General features: G+C 42.8%; 1 non-coding gene across 1 annotated transcript; it reads right to left on the reverse strand.

Annotated features, from left to right (window-relative positions):
• Window positions 1-303: 303 nt before the first annotated feature.
• Window positions 304-410, reverse strand: LOC120272797. Its single transcript, XR_005540333.1, has one exon. It is a non-coding gene; the product is annotated as a small nucleolar RNA R71 (small nucleolar RNA).
• Window positions 411-7,664: the final 7,254 nt, after the last annotated feature.

Consider the following 7,664-nt stretch of genomic DNA (forward strand, 5'->3'; position numbering starts at 1 on the left):
CCCGATTATAGCTCTGAACTTCGAGCTAAAACCGGCATTCATCCAAATGATTCAGCAAATAGCGCAGTTCAATGGTTTGGCCGATGAGGATCCAAACAACCATATAGAGAACTTCTTGGAAGTTTGTGATATGCTGAAGATTAAGGGTCTATCGGATGATGCTATCAGATTGAGGGCTTCCCATTCTCTCTCAAGGGAAGGGCCAAGCAGTGGCTACATTCTTTGGCCAAGGCCTCCATCATGACGTGTAATGAGATGGTCGAAGCTTTTCTTGCTAGATACTTTCCTCCTTGAAAGTCGGCCAAGCTTTGCAATGAGATTTTGTCGTTTGTACAGATGGAGTTGGAGTCATTGTTTGAAACATGGGAGCGCTTCAAGGATATTCTGCGGAGGTGCCCACAGCACGGATTTCCTGAGTGGATGATTATTCAGACTTTCTATAATGGGTTGAATCCGAGTACAAGGCAATTGTTAGATACAGTCGTAGGAGGTACAATGGGGAGTAAAACCCCGGAAGAAGCCCGACAGTTAGTGGAAGACATGTCCATGAACAGTTATCAATGGAATACATGGGAAAGGAAAAAGTGGCCGGGCTCCATTAAATAGATGCAGTAACTTCATTGACGGCTCAAGTGGAACCATTGAGTAAGAAATAAGATCTTCTAACTTCAAATAGAGTGGTGGCCGTGACTACTTGCATCGGGTGTGGTGGAGGACATGGTCCCTCCGATTACCCGATTTCCATTCTTGATGCATCTTCGGTTGAGAAGCTTGATTTTGTGGGTAATGCAATGAGGAACCAAGGGAATCCATATAGCAACAACACCTACAATCCAGGTTGGTAGAGTTATCCTAATTTCTCGTGGAGCAACCAAGGTCCACAAAAGGCCATGGCACCACCAGGTTTCCAACAACAACAAGCCCCATACATGGAGAACCGAGTTTCAGTTTTGGAGACCGGAATGACCGATTTGGAGAAGGCCTTGACTAGGTTTGTGCAATAGTCAGATACAAGGTTTCAATCAGTTAAGGCTACACTTCGCAACCACACCGCTTCTTTGCATAATCTTGAAAATCAAGTGAGACAAATTGCGAAGTCCCTATGGGAGAGTTGGATGTTGATGAGGATTTCGATGTCCCATTGATCCTTGGAAGGCCCTTCTTGTGCACTTCCAAAGCTCTTATCGACATGGATGGCGGGGAGTTGACTTTACGAGTTGGGGATGACAAGCTCACATACTGCCTCGCCGAAGCCATGAGACATTCTCTAGACTTTGATGATATTCTTTACTTTCTTAACACTGCCAATGAACTAATAGATGAATATTTGTAGAAAATGATGAATATAGACCCATATGAAGGGGTGGTAGATGAAGGAGTGGAAAATGAAGAAGTCTTGATGCTTGGTCTAGAGGACAAGGTGCAACCTACCCCGGGGATCCATCAAGATGATGATCCGAAAGATGAAGCAAGTAAGGAGACGCCACAAGAAACACCCCAAGGCTAGTGGGGATATGCAAGAACGGAGGAAAGGTGATGAACCCTCATGTGGTAACATGCTCGATAACTACTCCTCTACCCTCAAAAGACTATGCTGATGATGCTTTTAGGTTATGGGTAAGAGGGAAACCTTCATCAATTAGCCCCCATGAGGTAAGAAGAGGTACGTCAAGCTAAGAGATATTAAACAAGCACTTCTTTGGAGTCAACCAAAGTCTTTACTGTTTTTCTGTGTTTTAGTTAGTGTTTGCATGAATAAGAGCTTGAGTGTGGGTGCCTTGATCTTTCACAAGCTATTGATGTGATTTTATCATGGATTATTGGTATTATCATGTGCTTAATTGTGTGTGGCAAAGTTTTCTTGGTCGCTTGAGCGTGCTTCTCATGATTCTCTGGAAATTCTCGCATAATATAGGCATGCTCTGAATAGATGTAAATGTTCAAAAATTTTCTACAAAGCCTATAATTTTTTCTAAGTTATCTAGAGAAGACACACGGCTGTGTAGAAATTCTACACGGGCGTGTGTTTTTGTTCAGAGCTCATCCCGAGAGGACACAAGGGCATGTGAATGCCTCTGCGAACGACCTTGTGATGGTCACACGCCCATGGGTAATTTCCACATGTGCATGTGTGTCTCTGCAGAGTTCAGAGCTCTATATCGAGAAGACATAGGGGAGTGTGCCTATCCTGTGGATGACCATGTACGGGCGTGGGTAATTTCCACATGCCTGTGTGAAACTCTGAATAGAAGATTTCCTCCATCCCGAGAAGACATAGGGGCATGTGAGTGCCCCAGTGAATGGCCCTATGAAGATCCATGCCCGTGTGAAACACTTAGAGAAATTCTCGTGTGAACAAAGAAGCAACAGGGGCGTGTGGGTGCCCCTGTGGATCGGGCACACATACATGGAGAATTTCCACACGCCCATGTGGGTGCATTCAGAGGCAAAGAATACCATCCTGAGACATGTGAGTGTGTCCCAACCTCTGTTATGTTGAAGGAAATATGCAAATTGGAGGGGCATAAAAGCAGTCAGTCACACTCATGTGTTCTGACTTGTGCAAATCTAAGAAGATTGTCATCAAATGTGCATTTATTTGAAGATGCAATGCGATGTACAGCATCGACGTGTGCCCGTTTTTGTTGCCTCAATGAAAAGTGTGGATTCTTGAGTGTTTTTTTGGATTACTGAAGCAGGTACTGTAGCAAATCACTGCAGCAATTTAGTATAGCAGTTACTGTTCAGATGCCACTGAAAATTGAGTTTCTGCACATTCACACGGGCATGTGGAAATTCTACACGTCCGTTTGGGTGCTCGATTCCAGTCCTATTTAAGTTGGGATTTCAACCTGAGTTAGGGATCCCTTTTTTTATCCTATCTTCATCTTTTCCTGATCTTTCGAGGTACCCACAGCTAGGGTTTGGAGAGGCTTTGGCTAGGCTTTGGAGTGGTTCTACGGCCTTCAACACCGTGTTCCTTTAGAAGAGAGTTATTGGGGTTGCTTTCTTCGGCATCGATTCGGCGAGGTATGCCCTTGGCTTGAGAAGGGAACCTTTGAAGAAGACGACTACACAAGACCAACGACACGAACACCAAGGGGGTTTTATTCATGGACTGCATATCTTTATATTTGATTTCATTATTAATTGTATTGTGCTCCATGGAGAGCTAAACCCCTAGTGGGTACTTGGACTTGTAAACCCTATTATGTTATTGTTTCATTGACCTTTTATTATGCTTTCTTTAATTAATTTCTACAATTGAGTTCCAATCTTGAATGGTTGTTGAATTGATTTTCCCTTAGAGTGACACTAGGGTTGAGAATCCATTATTGTAATCCTTGTGGATGAGTGACACACCATGAGGGTTAGACAGTGCTAGATTGGAGAGGGTTGAGAAGGTGAGTCAAGAGGTAGCACAACGTCCCCTTTTTCCTCAGGCGTGATTTATCCTACATTCACATTCGAAGAGTTCTTTGCAGTCACGATAGAGTGAAGTGCTAAGAGACGAACTCCACTGGGGCTTAGTTGCACAAGCAACAGAGTGAAGCGTTGAAGTTCCTTAGTATATGGGGCTTAATTTTAACTAAGGGTCTTTTGCCTAGACCAAAGGGTTAGATCTAATTTAGGAAATAGGTTTTATCACTAGGAATCCCTAGAGCCTAAAACAACCGAGCCCAGTGTGAGGTGTCAAGACTGAGAGATTTCTCCGCCGGGTCATAGTATAGGGTTAGTCACAGTTAACCTTAAGTTTGGGAGCGTATGTTTAAGGATCTCCACGACTCATTAGACATTAGTTAGGAAACATAATGATTGGTCTTGCACTTGAAAGAATAGTCTTAGGGAGGGCAATGTCCTAGTGCCCCATTTATCGTTAATTGCCTCCCCTAACTTTTATTTGCTCATCCTTCTTCTTTTCTTATTTCTATTTGCATTGATTTTTATTCACATCACTATTAATTCATTTTCATTCTAGTTAAATAAAAATCTTTGTGTTTAAAATAACTATTCCCAATGGATTTGACTACCCACTAACCGGGGTATTATTACTTCGACAAACCCGTGCACTTGCGGTACACAAGCAAAATGGGCGTTGTCAAGTAACATGCTCGATAACTCCTCCTCTACCCTCAAAAGATTATTCTCATCATGCTTTCAGGTCATGGGTAAGAGGGAAACCTTCATCCATGAGGTTCTATGAGATAAGAACAGGTATGTCAAGATAAGTGATGTTAAACAAGTACTTCTTGGGAGGCAACCCAAGTTTTTACTGCTTTTCTAGGTTTTAGTTTAGTATTTGCATGAATAAGTGCTTGAGTGTTGTTGTCTTGATTTTTACATGCTAATTGTTGTGCTGTTCTTGTGGATTATTGGTGTTTTCATTGCTCAATTGTGGTTGGCAAAGTTTCTTAGTCGTTTGAGCATGCTTTTTCCATAATTCTCTGGTCAATTTTGCATAGCAAATGCAGGCTTTGTATGTGTATAAGTGTGCAGAAATTTTCTTCGGAGTCTGTAATTTTTTCTAAGTCATCCAGAGAAGACACACGGCAGAGTTGAATTTCCACACAGCCGTGTATTTTTGTTCAGAGCTCAACTTCTCTATCTCGAGAAGACACAGGGGTGTGTGAATGCCCCTGTGAATGGCCTTGAGATGGTCACACTCCCGTGGGTAATTTCCACATGGGTGTGTGTTTATTTGTAGAGTTCAGAGCTCTATCCCGAGAAGATACAGTTGCATGTGTCTGCCCCTCTAGATGACTCTGTGTATGGCACACTGGCGTGGATAATTTCCACACGCCCGTGTGAATTCCTACAGAGAGTTCTCCTCCATCCCGAGAAGACATAGGGGCTTGTGAGTGCCCCTGTGAATGGCCCTGTGAAGATCCATGCTCATGTGGAACACTTAGAGAAATTTCTCGGATGGACAGAGAAGCCACAAGGGCGTGTGGGTGCTCTTATGGGTCAGGCACACGGGCGTGGGGAATTTCCACATGGCCGTGTGAAGGTGTTCAGAGGTGAAGTGCACTATCTAGAAAGCACACAGGGGTGTGTGTCTGCCCCTGTGAAGCCCTCCTATGGAATCACACTGGCGTGGGTAATTTCCACACGCCCGTGTGGATGTACAGAACTCAAAAGGTAGCGAGTTTTCTTTATAAATCTATTGCGCTTTTCTATTCTCTCACTCCCAATTGCTCGGAGAATACATTCGTGCACTCTCCTGACTCCTCACTGTTGTTTTAGAGGGATTTTACTCGAGTTTTCTTGTCGTTTTTCAAGCTTTTGATCTTCATCTTGTCGGTAAACCCTCATTCTCTCTTTTCTTCACCAATCTTGATTTCTTTCGTTTAAACTGGTGAATGTTGCTTTGTTTTGTTGATTAAATAGTTGGTGTATTCATTAGAGTGGATTTAAAGAAAAAATTTTGTTGTATTTGTGGATTTTTGCATAAAGGCCATGTGGTTTTCGTGCCCCGTGAATCCACACGGGCGTGTGGAATTTCCACACGTTCGTGTGGATTTCGGCAATATTGTCCTGTGAGTTTTTTTGATTGATCCTCATTTCAATTTTTGTAGATATAGCTCCCAGGACAAAGAAAGCGGCTGGCAAAAGTCCCCGAGAGAACTCCCTAGAGCCGGAACGCATAGAATTTGTGATTCCCAAGCACCAGGCTTGTTTTAAGCATTTGTCGAAGTTTTAGTTCGGTCAGACGTGGTTCTCGGATCTAAGTACTGTGCCAGAGATACAGTTGGCCGATAACATGGCAAACATGGTCTAGCAGTTGCTTTCTCTTGGGAATTGGCACCCTCTGTTGCTGATTCAGTAGCCGTCCATTGGTATGCTGACACTTGAAGTACTTGCATCCTTTCAGTTTGACAGATCATATTCCAGTTTTCACAGTGTTGACAGCATACAGTTCAGAGTGCTCGAGCATCATTATTGTATAAGCGTCACACAGTTCTAAATTTGGTTGGGATTATACGATGAGGACTTTACTTCCACAGAGGAGTACGAGCAAGCTTTCTACAGATTACCCAGGTAGCTTGACTCCTCAGCAGGCATATCGAGTATTATGTGGCCACGGTCAGTATGAGCCGGGGGTATCGAAGGTAACTTTTCTATCTCGGCCGAGCTATAGATACATTCATGCCATCCTGAGCAGATTAGTGAACGACCGCAGTGATAGTACTAGAGTTTTGAGCAGACATAAGCTTCTATACTTATACTCCATGGTATAGAGCGTACTACTCCACTTGGGACACATTCTGCCAGAGTACTTACGACACTAGGGATAGTAGGCCAGGATCGGTGTTCTCTTCTCCCACCCATACATCACTAGGCTCATCATTGGGATGTATCTATTGGACGCTATTAGAGGGGCGGAGAAGACGATCGTACCTGCACCCCTCTACTTAGAGACTATGTGTTTGATGGGAATGATCAGACAATACAGAGATGAGGTGTATGTGATGAACATGCCCCCACCAAAGCCAGCCAAAGTTGAGGGAGAGGCAGCAAAGGGTTCTCAGCCTTCGCTTGAGCTCTATTTGAGAGGCTCGAAAGTGCTGTGGGAGTATTACAGGCAGATTTAGCTGAGGTTCATGCCACATAGGCCGCGAACCACACTGAGGTGATGGCGCGTCTTGATATTTTTCAACAGATTCTCGAGCGAGACACGAATCCCCTTTGTGATGAGACCCAAGACCCCTCAGGCACCACAATCACAACCAGCACTAGTCGATTCACTGGTTACAACATCATCTCTTGAAGTAGAGCAGATAGCACCAGACATCGACGCTTGATGCGTCCTTTATCTTCTTTTTAGTTTTATTTATGTTTTTCATATTTTATTTCTGCATTTATTTTGGACTTGTATCACTTAGAAAGGATCTTACTTCTGAGTTTATCTTTTTTTTTTGTTATCTCGAGTTGTATTTCATTGCTTTATCTTTATATATACTCGAGTTTATTTTGTTTTTGCTGAGCTTCACTGAGCCATCTTGTGCATACGTGCAGATGGTCTTGTGAGTATGGAATTTGAGGACTAGTCATAGACACGGTCAATGTGATTTTTACATGGGCGTGTATGATCCACAACCCACTGGAACTCAACTCTCAATGAAAATAGCTTCATCAAATGTACCATTAAGAGTTCAGGGGAGTATTGTTTCAATTGGCCACTTCCACATATGTTTTTGATTGATTTATAATCTATTGTGCTTGCATACGTATATTGAGAGCGATGTACATCTTAAGTGTGTGTGTGTGTGTGTGTGGGGGAGTTGGCATTACACATGTTCTTTACACAAGTTTTGACTGCACATATATGATAATGTAGCCAATGGCGGTTCACCTTAGTTACAATGGTTGTATTCATAAGTTTAGGAGAAGTTTCAACATTGAATGTTCTCATGCTCTAGTTTTTACTTGAATTTCTAGGAATTTTTACCCAATTGACACTTGTTGCACTACTCGCTCATTAAACCTTTCTCGAAACTCAAGTTCGATGTTAAAGGGACTAATTAGTTTTGTTTCTTGTGTTAATTTTTACTGAAAAAATGGAAAAAGAAAAAAAATGTGTTGTTTTGGTTGTGCATTCGGGGTGGAAAGAGCTACCACCTATGAAGTATGAAGCTACTCTCATATGTCGGATACTAGTTATG

The sequence above is a fragment of the Dioscorea cayenensis genome, chromosome 11 (assembly GCF_009730915.1).
Source record: "Dioscorea cayenensis subsp. rotundata cultivar TDr96_F1 chromosome 11, TDr96_F1_v2_PseudoChromosome.rev07_lg8_w22 25.fasta, whole genome shotgun sequence".
NCBI lineage: Eukaryota > Viridiplantae > Streptophyta > Magnoliopsida > Dioscoreales > Dioscoreaceae > Dioscorea > Dioscorea cayenensis.